This window comes from Manis pentadactyla, chromosome 13 (assembly GCF_030020395.1).
Source record: "Manis pentadactyla isolate mManPen7 chromosome 13, mManPen7.hap1, whole genome shotgun sequence".
Taxonomy (NCBI): Eukaryota; Metazoa; Chordata; class Mammalia; order Pholidota; family Manidae; genus Manis; species Manis pentadactyla.
Window position 1 is genome coordinate 58,981,697 of NC_080031.1, and position 15,365 is coordinate 58,997,061.

General features: G+C 47.1%; 1 long non-coding RNA gene across 1 annotated transcript; it reads right to left on the reverse strand.

Annotated features, from left to right (window-relative positions):
* Window positions 1–2,030: 2,030 nt before the first annotated feature.
* On the reverse strand, window positions 2,031–14,769 carry LOC130680149 (uncharacterized). Its single transcript, XR_008993191.1, has 2 exons — window positions 14,029–14,769; window positions 2,031–5,532 (listed from the first exon to the last, which is right to left on the reverse strand). It is a non-coding gene; the product is annotated as an uncharacterized LOC130680149 (long non-coding RNA).
* Between the last annotated feature and the right edge of the window lie 596 nt (window positions 14,770–15,365).

Consider the following 15,365-nt stretch of genomic DNA (forward strand, 5'->3'; position numbering starts at 1 on the left):
CCCAACGCCGGAGGGGAAAGGGAGGCGGCCCCAGGCCTGATGCGGATCAAGTCTGTAAATAGTCTCTGAAAGTCCGGCGTCAAGTCCTGCAGAAACACCAAGCCGACGGGCGGCTCTAGGGATCTCTCCGGCTGGGACCCCCGCCCTGCGCGCCTGGCCCGGAAGGCCCGGAGCGGAAGCGGCAGAGGCTCCGGCCAAGGAGGTCCCTGGCAAGGGCCACTTAACCCCGTCCCCACCTCACCCGAGCGGAGTCGGGCCGGAGTTGGGCGGGGTCTTCGCCCGGCGGAGAGGCCGGCAGGGGCTTGGGCTCCCCGCAGCCACGGGGAAAGCGCACCTCGCTGCGGTCTGGTGAGGCCTGGCCCCGCCCCGCGTCGCAGGTCCCCTAAGGCTGTTCGTTAAGTGGACTCCCTGCCCGGGAGGAGGCTCGCACGGGGCTCCGATCGGGATCCGACGCCCCGTCGCTCGCCTGCCTGGCGCGTCCCTGGTCGAGACCGACCCCGCGGCGGGCACTCCCGGGAACCCCATAGCAGAGGCCCAGCCTGACCGCGGAAGGTTCTGGATAGAGAGAAGGGGGCCACGAGTGTGGGGGAGGGGCTGAGAAGACGGCGCAGCGACCCCGCCTGCGGTTGGCGGGACGGGTGACAACAGCTCCAGACAGGAGGAGGAGGAGGCCCGGGAGAAGGTTTAGGGGCTCCCAGCTCGGCTCAGGAGGGGGAGAGGGTGCCTGAGCGAGGACGCGTTCTGGGAAAGGGCACGAGTTTGGGGTCACGTGGAGAGGGCGGCCGCAGTGCTTCAGGTTTAGGGCCCTATCCTTCCTCTACCCCGCCCCCCAACCCTCACCCCGTCTGTAATTTCGGGGAAGGAAATCCTGGGGCAAAATACCTCTAAAAATCGAAATCAGTCAATGGCAGAAATAAAGTTTAAAATCCATTTACTGCATACAAAGTGCAGTCTGGGGCCTTCTCTCTTTCCTCCTCCAGCAAAAGCAAAACCGGCCCTCCCCTCTCAGGTACAGATAAGCCCTCCATTGCCCAGGTAACTTATCCATTGATACGGAGATGAACTTCTCTCCACCCCTGAGGAATGATGCAAATGCGCTAAAGCCTTACTTCTTTCCACCTCTGAAACGCCTATTGATATGCAGACATACTAGAGCCAGGGGAGATATTCTGGAAATGTTACAATTTTACCCACACCGTGGAAATCCTGGAAACACAGGGAAACACATACACAAACACACATGCTTCCGGCTCCCTGCTGCTGCAGCTTCGTGCAGGGTACTTGCCTCAAGCTGGGCCCACATAGGGAATGAAAGGGCAAGCTCCCAGATTCTATTTTAGCCAATTGAGACCCGGATCCTACCTCAGCCAATTGGGACCCGGATCCTATTTCATCCAATCGGAGCTTGGTCTCTCTCACCCTCCAGTCAGCAAGAAGTACACCCACCACCCCTAGACCCTGCCAATTGACCAAAGCCACGACTCATCACCCCCAACTACCCCCAGGCCCAGCCAATCAGCCAGGGCCACGGCCATCACCCCTCCCCCAAACCGCCCTGGAAACCCATAAAAGCTTTGTTCTGGAGAAAACGCGCCCTTTTTCTCTGGCACCTTGCCAGTGCATTGGTGTAGATGAGAGATTGAGCTCGAGCTAGCTCGAATAAAGGCTCTTTGCTTTTGCATTGGTGTTGGCTCCTTGGTGGTCTTTCTGGGATTCGCGACTTTGGGCACAACAGGGACTGGGCCATGAGCAAAGGCCCTGCGGGGCTGCCTGCTGAGTTCCAGCCTCTGCACCTCTGGAATGGGGAATGTGCCGGTGTTTAGCACAAGTGACCGAGTGAGAGGAGAGCGTGTTGGGGCCCTGGAGGTTGAGTTGGGCCTTTGGCACCCAACTCTGCCTGGCACCCACGAGTTACAGTCCAGTAGGCACTAATAGAAGAGAGTGGGAGAGCCCATTGGGCCTGGGCTTCTGAGCCACAATGCCCAAGTTGGCAGGATGGCTGCTGAAAGGAAAAGAAGGGCTGCAAACTCAACAGTCTGAGTAGATTTATTGCTAAACCTGAGAGGGACCTCTGTGTTCTGGCAAGCAGAACAAAAAAGGCCTCTCTTACAGTTAGGAGGCTTTTTATAACATCTTTTTGGTGGGGTTTTGAGGGGGCAGGTCGGCAGGGCTTGTGGCTTGTAGCTAACTGAGGAGTCCTCTGGAAAATGCCTGTGGCTTAAGTAAAATGAAACCCAGGTCTCTCTGAGATGGCTGCTGTACTTACTCAAAACAGTGGTAATCCTGTCCGGACTCTTAACATTCCTGCTCTTAAGGGTATAGGAAGACCCATCACCGTTATTTTCTTGGCTACATAACAAAGGCAGACTTAAAATTACTAGCCATATCCAATGAAATTATGAAAACTAGTCAGGTAACTCAGGCATTTGTGAAAACTTATTGACAATATGATGGATAGCATCTAATTGATTTTGAATAGCTTGAGAAAAATCAGAGTAGTTAAAATAACACATTCCTGGAAGCTGTTTACATTCTACATGTTCTTTTAACAGCAGATAGTCTATGGTAGTGTGATTCTGAAGTACTGCAACTCGCACTTCTACTTTTTGGTTGAGTTCAGATAATATAGAAGCACAGGCCAGCTTAGATATTTCTGCATTCTAGCAGCAAGTCCAGGGACCGGCAGGAGGAATGTAGCTGCAACTTCAACAGTGGCAGGATTTGAAAGTTTCAAGTTGTCGTTACAATCAGATGGCAGAGCTCGGAGAAGTCTCTTGCGCTTATATCCAGGATGATCTATTAGGACAGGAAGAATGCGTCCCTCCCCACAAACACCTCGACAGTGTGAAGAAAGGGCTTGATATGTTTTGTTATTACACAAATTACCCAACCATTTGGAAGTCTATACCTAGAAGACCATTTTACATTGATTGTAGAAATACAGTAAGAGTGTACATGAGTACAATTAATACATACACAGTCAGTGATTATAGTAGTACTAACAGGTAAATTTAATTGGGCGTCAGGAGTAAGCATCTTAGGGGGGAAGAGTAACATGAAACATTCAGTAATAAAGTTTAGCATTATTTCTTTTGACAGTGCTTTCCAGGTAAATATATATCAGGTAAATAAGTCAAATTAGCCAAATATTTTTCTTGGTGAGGAGAAGAAATTCCTATGACATGTTCCAGGGGCTCTCTGGAAAACATCAGTTAACTAGAGGTAAAAATACTTTAAAAATTTTTTTAATTCTTGGGAAGTTGTCAAAAGGTTTTAAGGAACTTGCCTAAATAGAATTATAGTCATTAAATAACACTTATTATTTAACCAGAATGATAATAAAATTTAAAAGCAAATACAGAAGGTTACATAGTTGTTAACAACACTTAGCTTAGTCTTTTTAATATTGATCTCATTTTCTTAAGCATTCAATGAACAGCTGTATTTAAGAACAAGTTATCTTCTTTTACTTTCAGTACAATGCATTTCTATTCTTTATACCTTCTCTTATTAAAACACATTCTTTAGCATACAGAAATGTTTTCCTTATTATATTAAATAGTTTTAATTAGAACTTAAAACCATTTGGTACTTTAACCTTCAGTGAACACTGAAAAATAGGCCTCTGTAAACTGTTACACCAGCATTCTTCAGATTGATACATTTATGAACATATTTTATCATTTTTGGAAATGTGCCTTACAGCACAATTTCTCATTTAAGCACAAAATATGTCTATATAACTTAGCAAAACTTTAAGAATTTTGGTTACCACAAAAATTTCAGGCTGTTTGCATTTATAAACACTATTATACATTAATACACTATTATTATTAAGATGTCCATTTGCTACACTTGTTTACTTATTTTTAGTAACTATGCTAGATTACTTATAAAACTTACCAAACATTAGACAAAGTCAAGCTTTTCTTTAACGTCTTCTTGAAATATTTAACAGGTAATATCAACTTAAACGACTTTTAAGTAAACGTTGGCAGCTGATAACTATAAGGACATGTCCGTTTCAGTTAAACTTAAATTAGCATTAATGCTTAATATTTTTTATTAGATTTTCTAGAAGTTTTAGAATGCCCAATTTTCACAAGCGCTTGTTTTTAAATCAATTTTTATTAATACCATCCGGAGGTAGAAAGTATTTTTTATTTACACACTTAGACACACAAAATTACAGACTGAGACGTAATGACTACAGTTAGCAACACTTTTCATATAAAAGAACATATACACAGACAGATAAACTGATATAAATATTTAAGTTACTAATATTCAATTGCCTTCTTTCTTTTTAGCTTATTGATTAAAAGTACTTCAGTTTTCAAGAATACACTCTAAGGGTGGGCAGTTTACATAACTGGGCTAAGGTTTAGATGGCCCCAGACTAACAGGGCTGATGAAGGCTCTGAATCTATAGACTGTGTGTGTCCAGGGGGCTGGAAATGAAATGAAAGTACAATTTTAGCACCAGTTATTTAAAGCCAGTATTGTAAAAAATAAATTTCTTCTATCTCAGGAAGTCTAGTTTAAGACTTCCCAATTTTCAAGGATAATGATGAACTTAATAAGTAGAATAGATTTTCACTAAAAGAATTTAAAAAACTACTTCCATATTGTAGTAGTTCATGGGACTTTTGACTATTTTCTTTCCTGTGGCAAAATATATTTAGCTGCATAACATTACATTGCATACTTCTTTCAGGGGCCAAGTCTCTCTAATCAGAGAGTTTGTATTGAGGCCAGGTTTGTCTGCAGAATATAAGACACTTCTTTAGAATTTAGAGATCGAATTGCTCCCAGTTTTCCTAGTCTTTTCTGCCTGAGCTTTAGTCATTCTTGAGAGGCCCCTGAATGTCTGATAAGTGCAGGGACTGTGTGACCTCTCGCTGCTAGAGCCTTGATCCGAGTCACAACTTGTTTTGCTTCCCCGGGGCTGCAGAAAAGGAAATGCATAGCCCCAGGACGACTGCCTCTAAAGAAAGGAGTGAATGAAATAGAGCTATTTACATGTTGGTCTGAGGGTTCAGCTTAATTACTTTACAGACTTCATTTGCATTATTCAGGAGAAAGTGGCACAGGCCCAAGTGGACTGCTTTGATTGGGGAGCAAGGTAAATTAATATGAGTTAAGGTTTGTATAAGTCAATTTTTGATAATTGAGTTTTTTGAATGTGTTGTTCTACCTACGTGAGTTCTTCTTCAGCTTGATAAGCAACTCTGCCTATGCCAGCACAGGCTCTTATAAATCAGAGTCAGCAGAATGAGCATCTCTCTCAGAGTCCATTTCTAACAGTTGCAAAGCTTGAGAAATAGAGCTGCAAAGGGACCACAAAGTAGCAGGCATCGTGTCCCCCTGTGGATGAGCCTGGCAAAGAGTTTTGATAACCTTACGCTAGGCTTCATTATTCAGTTGCACCTCTGACTGAAAGCAAAATTAAAAGCAATGTTTCTGGACCCTGGCAAATAAATCTTTCAACAGCTTGTCTTTGGCAGTTACACCAAGAGAATGTAGAAGTCCCTGTGTAGAACCTGAAGAATCAAAAGTTAGCATAAGCACAGCCATCTTAAAGGCTCAAACACCATTTTCTAACCTAGAAGGAGAAAAATTACTAGAACTTTGAAAAACAAGTTAGTCAGCCAGTGTTAATTGTAGTGACCTTTAGTTAGCCAACCTCAATCAGTTAAGCTTATCTTGCTAGAACCACCCTAAACATTCCGAAAGTGATTTCATCTAACCAGACCCCCAGGATGAGGCGTCAGCCGAAAATTTATGTGTCTATGAAAAAAAAAACACTGTATTGTGACTGTAGAAAATACTACCCCTTTGAAAATGCTATAAAAACTTCTGGCTTTGTGAGTTCGGGGTCCTCGTTGAGACCCGCTGCGTCGGGCTAACGCATAGACCCCAGCTAGCTGGCCTCTGAATAAATTCCTCTTGCTTGTTGCATCAAGAGACACCTTCCATGAGTGATTTGGGGCGGCGTCCTCCTCTGGGAGAATCCAACATTTGGGGGCTCGTCCGGGATCGTGCTCACCCCGCTTCACTCCCGAAGCCGTTCTTGGAGGAAGAGGTAAGATTAGTGGCGCCTTGAGTTGTCTGTGTTCTGTGTTCTGCTTTTCAGTGAGACCGGTCGGAGTTCTGAAAAGGGTACCCTCTGTCTGGCAGCCATCCCGGTCCCGTAAGGGGTCACGACTGCGGTCGGTAGACGTACTTGGAGCACCGCAGGCTGCAACCCTGGGGGACGCCCCGGGGAGTTTGGAGGGCCAGGGACGCCTGGTGGCCTCCCACCTGTTTTTCCGCAAAAGTGAACCGGATGAGATAGGGTTGGTTTTTGGGCGCCGAGAGTATCAGCCCACTGATTCCTTCCGGTTCTTGGTCAGAAATCTGAGGAAGACAAAAAGCGGCCGCTGTGTGTTTAATCTCTGTGTGTCTCTGTTTTATGTGTCCTTTACGTGTCTAATAATTGTTATACTGGCAATGGGACAGACCGTGACGACCCCCCTTAGCCTGACGTTAGGTCATTGGACAGAAGTGAGAGCAAGGGCGCATGACTTGTCGGTAGAAGTTAAAAAAGGGCTGTGGCAGACTTTCTGTACCTCCGAGTGGCCCACTTTTAACGTTAGATGGCCCCCGGAGGGGACTTTTGACCTCTCTACTCTGCTTGCAGTAAAAGCTGTTGTTTTCCAGAATTCAACTCGGGGACATCCGGATCAGCAGCCCTACATTGTGGTCTGGCAAGAATTGGTGGAAAATCCACCGCCCTGGGTAAAGCACTGGGTGCGAAAGAAAGTGAACCCTCGAGTCTTATTGGCTCAGGCTCAACCTCGGGGAAAAGGGAAAGAGACCACCAAAATACACCCTGACACTCAAGACTTGCTCATGGTTGATGATCCCCCTCCTTACCCTCCTGCCTCTGCCCCGGCGCCCGAGGCCCCGGCAGCCGAGGCCCCAGTGCCTCCGGCCCCGGCACCTCCGATGCCTCTAGCCTCTGGTACCGAGGCATCGGGGCCAGCTCCGGGACCGGCCCAGGGAACTCGGCAGCGCCGAGGGGCCGCATTGGACCCATCAGGTATTTTTCCCCTCAGGTCTTATGGGGCCCCCATTCTTGGGGAGGAAGGAGACCCGCCTTTCCAACCTCTGCAATACTGGCCATTCTCCTCTGCTGATTTATATAATTGGAAAGCTAACCACCCTCCTTTTTCAGAGGAACCGCAGAGACTAATGGGACTGATAGAGTCCCTGATGTTGTCTCACCAGCCCACTTGGGATGATTGTCAGCAGCTCTTACAGGTACTCTTCACCACGGAAGAAAGAGAAAGGATCCTCCTGGAAGCGCGAAAGAACGTGCCTGGAGCTGACGGACGACCGTCGCAAATCCCTCATGATATAGAAAGGGGGTTCCCGCTGACCAGACCCAACTGGGACTTTAATTCTCCAGAAGGTAGGGAGCGACTAACCATCTATCGCCAGGCTCTGGTGGCAGGTCTTCGCGGGGCTGCAAGGCGCCCCACCAATTTGGCCAAGGTAAGAGAGGTTAGTCAGGGAGCCGCTGAGGCACCCGCAGTGTTCTTAGAACGCCTGATGGAAGCCTTCAGGCGGTATACTCCTTTTGACCCCACTTCTGAGGAACACAGTGCTTCAGTGGCTCTTGCCTTTATTGAGCAATCAGCGCCTGATTATTAGAAAGAAGCTTCAGAGACTAGAAGGCTTACAGGATTTGTCATTGAGAGATTTGGTGAAAGAAGCTGAGGAAGTTTATCATAAGAGAGAGACTGAGGAAGAGAAGGAATTAAAGAAGGAAAAGGAAAAAGAAAGTAAAGAGGAAAAGAGGGATAGGAAACATGAGAGAAATTTAACAAAAATCTTGGCCGCAGTAGTAGAAGGTAAGGGATGCCCGCCCTCTAGTGGTAGAACTAGTTAGGCAGGGCACCTGGGCAACAGGCCTCCTTTGGATAAAGATCAATGTGCATACTGCAAAGAGAAAAGACATTAGGTGAAAGAATGCCCTAAAAAGCCACTGCAGAAGCCTCCAAAAAAGGTGTTGTCTCTGCTGGAAGACGAAGATTAGGGAGGACGGGGCTCGGAACCCCTCCCCGAGCCCAGGGTAACTCTGAAAGTGGAGGGGCAACCCGTTGAGTTCCTAGTAGACACCGGTGCTCAACATTCTGTATTAACTAAAGACAAGGGCCCTCTCTCTGGCAAAAAGTCTTGGGTGATTGGAGCTACAGGCCAGAAACAATATGCATGGACCACCCGAAGAGCAGTAGACTTAGAGTAGGACGAGTAAGTCACTCGTTCCTCATTATACCGGAATGCCCTACGCCCCTGTTAGGAAGGGACATCTTGACCAAAGTAGGAGCCCAAATATCTTTTCAAGCTGAAAAACCTCTGGTGACTAATCAGGAAAATAAGCCTTTGAACTTGAGTATTCTGACCATAAGATTGGAAGACGAATACTGTCTTTTTATAGAACCAGAGCCCTCCCGAATTAGTCAGGAGTGGCTCGACCGATTCCCAGGAGCCTGGGCGGAGATGGCGGGCATGGGGCTCGCCAAGAACCAGCCCCCTGTAATCATAGAACTAAAAGCTTCAGCCTTGCCAGTGACTGTGAGGCAATATCCAATAAGTAAAGAAGCCAGGGATGGAATTAGGCCACATATCCAGAAGCTTATGGAATAGGGAATATTAGTAAAATGTCAATCCCCATGGAACACCCCCTTGCTGCCTGTAAAAAAGGCAGGAACGGGAGATTACCGACCAGTACAAGATTTAAGAGAAGTTAACAAAAAGACACAGGACATTCACCCCACCGTGCCAAATCCCTATAACCTACTAAGCTCCCTGGCCCCAAAAAACATCTGGTATTCAGTTTTAGATCTAAAGGATGCTTTCTTTTGTCTGCGCTTGCACCAGAACAGCCAACCGCTGTTTGCCTTTGAGTAGAAAGATCCCACCACAGGAACTACTGGGTAATTGACCTGGACTCGTTTGCCACAAGGATTCAAGAACTCGCCCACCCTCTTCGATGAGGCTTTACATCAGGACTTGGCTTTCTACCGAGCTTCAAACCCACAGGTAACTTTGCTGCAATATGTTGATGACTTATTGATAGCCACTCCCACCCGGGAGACCTGCCAAGAGGCCACTGAAGCCCTTTTGACTGACCTTGCCAAATTAGAGTATAGAGCATCTGCTAAGAAGGCACAGATCTGCCAACAACAAGTGATTTATTTGGGATATTCCCTGAGAAAAGGAAAAAGGTGGCTTACTGAAGCCCGGAAGCAGACTGTGACGCAGATTCCGGTCCCCACTACAGCACGCCAGGATCGCGAGTTTCTGGGGACAGCGGGGTTTTGTAGATTGTAGATACCCGGATATGCTTCCTTGGCCGCCCCTCTGTACCCCCTTACCAAGGGGACAGCCCCGTTTGTTTGGAGATCTGAGCAACAACAGGCCTTTGATGATATCAAGAAAGCCCTCCTGTCAGCACCCGCTCTAGCATTGCCAGACGTAACTAAGCCATTTGTCCTTTTCGTGGACGAACGGAGCGGAGTAGCTCGAAGAGTGTTGACCCAACAATGGGGACCTTGGAAGAGACCTGTCGCCTATCTGTCAAAAAAATTAGACCCCGTGAGTAGTGGGTGGCCTGCCTGCCTGAGAGTAGTAGCAGCTGTGGCCCTCCTAGTTAAAGATTCTGACAAACTAACACTGGGACAAAAACTCACTGTGGTTGCTTCACATGCGTTGGAGAGCATAATCCGGCAACCACCCGAAAGATGGATGTCAAATGCCAGAATGACTCACTACCAGACCTTACTCCTGAATCGTGATCGTGTGGAATTTGCCCCACCCGCCATCCTAAACCCAGCTACTCTGCTCCCCGATTTGGAAAAAGAAGTACTTCATACCTGCCAGGAAATCCTGGCTGAGGAGGCGGGGACCCACCAGGACTTACAAGATCAGCCTTTAGAAGGACCAGGACTCCTGACTTAGTATACAGATGGGAGCAGTTACATTATAGATGGTAAGAGAATGGCGGGAGCTGCAGTAGTGGATGATAACCGAATCGTGTGGGCCAGTGGACTTCCAACGGGCACTTCTGCACAGCGAGCAGAGCTCGTCGCTCTGACTCAGGCTCTAAAGATGGCAGAAGGTAAGAGACTTAACGTCTATACCGACAGCCGATACGCTTTTGCCACCGCTCACATACACAGGGCTATTTATAGACAGAGAAGGTTATTGACTTCTGCTGGGAGAGATGTTAAAAACAAACAAGAAATTTTAAATTTGTTAGAAGCCATCCATAGACCTAGAGAAGTGGCAATAATACATTGCCCTGGGCATCAAAAAAGTGACTCTCTAATAGCTCAAGGAAACAGAAGGGAGGACCAAGCTGCAAAACAAGCAGCCCGGGGAATGAATATCTTACCCCTCCAAGTGTACCCGGAGGCCACTTGTATTAAGAGCTTCCAGTATACACCCGAAGACCTCGCTTGTATAAACAAATTAGAGTTTAAAAATTCCTCACCCCACGAGATATACAAGTCTGAAAAAGGGAGAGTTGTCCTGCCTAAGAGAGAGGTAGAAGAATACTTAAAGCAATTGCATCAATTGACACATTTGGGAGCAAAAAACCTAAAGACCTTGGTTCAAGACTCCCCTTATCATGTTATTGGATTAAGAAAACTGGCTGACGAGGTTGTAAGAAATTGTGTTCCCTGCCAATTAGTAAATGTGAGTAAAAACCCAGTAACATCCGGGAAAAGACTTCGAGGGGATCGCCCAGGAGCTTACTGGGAAGTTGACTTCACTGAGATCAAGCCTGTTAAGTATAGATATAAGTACCTTCTAGTTTTCCTAGACACATTTTCAAGATGGACAGAGGCGTTCCCCACCAAAACTGAGACAGCTCAGACGGTGTCTAAAAAGATCCTTGAAGAAATATTTCCCAGGTTTGGAATCCCAAAGGTAATCGGCTCCGACAACGGCCCTGCCTTTGTTGCCCAGGTAAGTCAGGGATTGGCCAAGATTTTGGGGACGGATTAGAAATTGCATTGTGCATACAGGCCCCAGAGCTCAGGACAGGTAGAAAGAATGAATAGAACTCTAAAAGAGACCCTGACTAAATTATCCATAGAGACTGGTTTATATGATTGGTTAGTCCTCCTTCCCTTCACCTTATTCCGAGTTAGAAACACCCCTAGCCGTTTTAGACTAACACCCTTTGAAATAATGTTTGGAGTCCCGGCTCCACTAAATGCAGCTCACCTCCACGTATCCCCTGAATCTGTGACTAATAACCTTTCTGCTTGAAAGGTTACGGGCTCTGGAAGTTGTGCAGAAAGAAGTGTGGGCCTCTATCCGAGAAGCCTATCGGCCAGAGGACATTTCAGTACCTCACCCATTCCAAGTGGGAGACTCTGTCTACGTAAGGCGACATCGATCGGACAATCTTGAGCCTCGGTGGAAAGGACCCTTCATCGTCCTTTTGACCACACCTACAGCTGTGAAAGTAGATGGCATCTCTTCCTGGATACATGCTTCACATCTGAAGAAAGCGCCTCAACCAGACCCGGACTGGCGAGTAATTCGAACTGATAACCCTCTTAAATTTCGCTTGTGTAAAAATGATTGTGTCACTAACAATTCTAATTCTAATGACCCAGTTACTTCCCACCTTCCAGAACCCTAACCCCCATGAACCCAGGTTACTCACATGGCAAATCATTACCCCGGCTTCCCAACAAGTAGTAGTCCAGTTAACAGGACAACACCCTAGGGGAACTTGGTGGCCTACCCTCACTGTAGATTTGTGCACTCTCTTCAAACAAGACCCATGGTATGAAGATAAAGTTAGGGTACCCGGATGTGGTACTCGAGATTATACAGTGCATTGGGGCTCTGGGACCATGAAAGAGCTCCAGAATACCTGCTTCTATGTATGCCCAGCCCCCTCAGCCGATAGTGCCAAGGCCTCACAGTGTGGTGAGAAGACAGATTTTTTCTGCAAAAATTAGGGTTGTGAACAAACAGGGACATGCCATTGGCTGACAGGAAGCACAGGGAGATCTCCTCTAGGCCTCATAAAAATCCAGTAGAATACCGCTCGTGCCCAATGCACGACTAATCCCACCTGCAACCCTATTGACATCTCTTTCACAGATGCAGGAAAAAGAGCAACAAACTGGGAAAAAGGGCTTATGTAGGGACTAAGACTCTACCAGAGTGGCTATGATAATGGAGTCTTGTTTATGCTCAGGCTTAAAGTAGAGACTCTTCTGGCTGTCCCAGTAAGACCCAACGCTGTCTTGCGGGATCAACCGCGTCTCCCAGCCCCAGCCCCAAAACAGGCCCTAGCCCCACCTATAGACTCTGCCACCACTCCCTCCGCCTCCACTCTTGGCCGAGTCACCTCCTTTCCTGGCACCGGAAAACGCCTTCTCAACCTCCTTGAAGGGGCTTTTCAGGTCTTAAATACCACCAACCCTAACACTACTGAATCCTGTTAGTTGTGTTTCTCTTCTGGGCTGCCTTATTATGAAAGATTGAGATTGTTAGGCAGTTTTAACAAGACAACCCGTCCCGAGATCTGTAGCTGGGGAAGCCACAAGAAGCTAACTCTGACTGAAGTAACTAGAAAAAGAAAATGTTTAAGTTCAGTCCCCCCCACCCATAAAGCTTTGTGTAATGAAACCATAGCTGTGACCTCCTCAGGTGAAAATGAGTATCTAGTCCCTCCTCCCGAAGGGTGGTGGGCTTGTAACACTGGAGTGACCCCATGTGTCTCTACTTCTGCCTTCAACTCCTCCCGCGATTTCTGTATCATGGTTCAGCTGGTGCCCAGGTTGATGTATCATGATGACCTCTCATTCGTAGCTGAATTTGAACCTAGGCATAGATATAAGAGAAAGCCAGTCTCGCTGACCTTAGCTGTGTTATTAGAGATAAGAGTTGCAGCCGGAGTAAGAACAGGGACAGCTGCTATTATCCAAGGGAACCAACATTATGAGAGACTAAGGACAGCTATTGATGAAGACCTAAAAACCATAGAGCAATCCATTACTAAACTTGAAAAATCTCTGACTTCCCTCTCTGAAGTAGTCTTGCAGAACAGACGAGGGCTGGATCTGCTGTTTCTAAAAGAAGGAGGATTGTGTGCAGCTTTAAAAGAAGAATGCTGCTTTTATGCAGACCATTCCGGAATAGTAAGAGATTCAATGTCAAAGCTTAAAGAAAGGCTAGACCAGAGAAAGAGAGAACGAGAAGCCGGCCAAGGGCTATTTGAATCTTGGTTCACTAGGTCCCCGTGGTTTACGACCTTGATATCCACTCTGGCTGGGCCCTTACTCATCCTTGTGTTGCTCCTCACTTTAGGACCCTGCATATTGAATCGGCTGATAACTTTTGTTAGAGAAAGAGTGAGTGCCGCTCATGTACTAATGTTAAAGCAACAATATTATTCACTCACCCAACAAGAAGATACAAACATTCCATGATTAGAATGCCCTTAAAGAGAAGTGGGGAAATGTAGAACCTGAAGAATCAAGTTAGCATAAGCACAGCCATCTTAAAGGCTCAAACACCATTTTCTAACCTAGAAGGAGAAAAATTACTAGAACTTTGAAAAACAAGTTAGTCAGCCAGTGTTAATTGTAGTGACCTTTAGTTAGCCAACCAACCTCAATCAGTTAAGCTTATCTTGCTAGAACCACCCTAAACATTCCAAAAGTGATTTTATCTAACCAGACCCCCAGGATGAGGCGTCAGCCGAAAATTTATGTGTCTATGAAAAAAAAACACTGTATTGTGACTGTAGAAAATACTGCCCCTTTGAAAATGCTATAAAAACTTCTGGCTTTGTGAGTTCGGGGTCCTCGTTGAGACCCGCTGCGTCGGGCTAACGCATAGACCCCAGCTAGCTGGCCTCTGAATAAATTCCTCTTGCTTGTTGCATCAAGAGACGCCTTCCGTGAGTGATTTAGGGCAGCGTCCTCCTCTGAGAGAATCCAACACCTGCATGAGCTGTTGATCTTCCCTCTCAAGGGAGGGAGAGTTCCCCATTAGTACTCTTTGTTTCTTCCAGAAGTTCACCTATCATGGTGTCGGCTTACCCGAAGTTGGCCCCCTTCTGGGTCCCAAGTCACCCCTGGCATCCTGTCTCCAATTTCCTCAGGGTTGTGGGGTCCTGTTCCACAGTGGGGTCTTTCGTGCCCCACGTTCTTCTGGGCTGTGGGGTCCTACCCCACGGTGGGTCCCTATTTGGGCCCCACGTTGGGTGCCAGATGTTGCGTGCTGCTCACTTGGGTGAAATGGAAGTGAACAAAAAGCACAGACAGACAACACAGACAGAGAGACAATGGCTGCAGCAGCCCCGATGTGGCGCAGCTCCTTTATTTTTATACTGCCTTTCTCGGACCCCAGCCAAGTGCTATACTCATTTTTCCCTTCTCAGAGGGGACAGGCCAGAACATCTTGATTTTCTTAGAATCTACCCACTCAGCAGGTGCAGTGTTTGCACACATCCCCAAGGTCTCCCTGTTTTCAGCGTGAGGCGTCTTGGCTCATTTTCGAGGACAAGATATGTTTTTGTGGGCAGATAATTTCCAAGGACGGCACCAGTTGTTCTCAAGCTGGTGCTTCCCTATTCTGCGTTCAGACATGGAGGAAGACAAAGGCCATCCCCTACAACTTCCTGCTGCAAGGGGCGATGAAAAGGGTTTTCTGATATTTTGAAGCAGAAAGGCCATTTGGAGGCGTTCTCGAGTAGTTGCTCAGGAGATGGCTGCCATGTGGATCCTGTAAAAATCTTTGGAATAGGTTAATTAAGCAGGGAAGGAAAAGGAGGAGGAGGGTGATAAAGGCGAACAGGGTCAGGAGAGGTAGAAGCTAATGAAGAGGAAGGGGAACGAGTTATTAGAAGGGACTTCAAGAAGTTTGGAAGCTTGCTCACAAAGGCCGTGTTGCCCCATCCCTAACGAGGCCAGATTGGTTGGTGTAAAAGCAGCATTGGTCCTGGAGTAGAGCACACATGCCGCCCTGGGAAGCTGTGAGGAGATCAAGGCCTCTGCGGTTTTGGAGGACAGCTGAAGCCAGGGAGTCCACTTGACCTTGTAAGTGTCCCAGTTAGTCAGAAACCTCTTGAGTCCTTCAGTGAGTTCTTTGGACAGCCTGGTGAACTCTGAAAGAGAGACTCCTAGGGCCCCAATCTCTGTCCCAGCACTTAAGGTGGCCATTAAGGGGACTAGCTGTACGGCACATTGTGCCCTGACATGGGTTTTGAGGGAGACAAGGCTGGGTAGATTGGATGTTGCTAAGGAAAGGGTGGGAGTGAGGAGGCTTAGAGTGCAGAC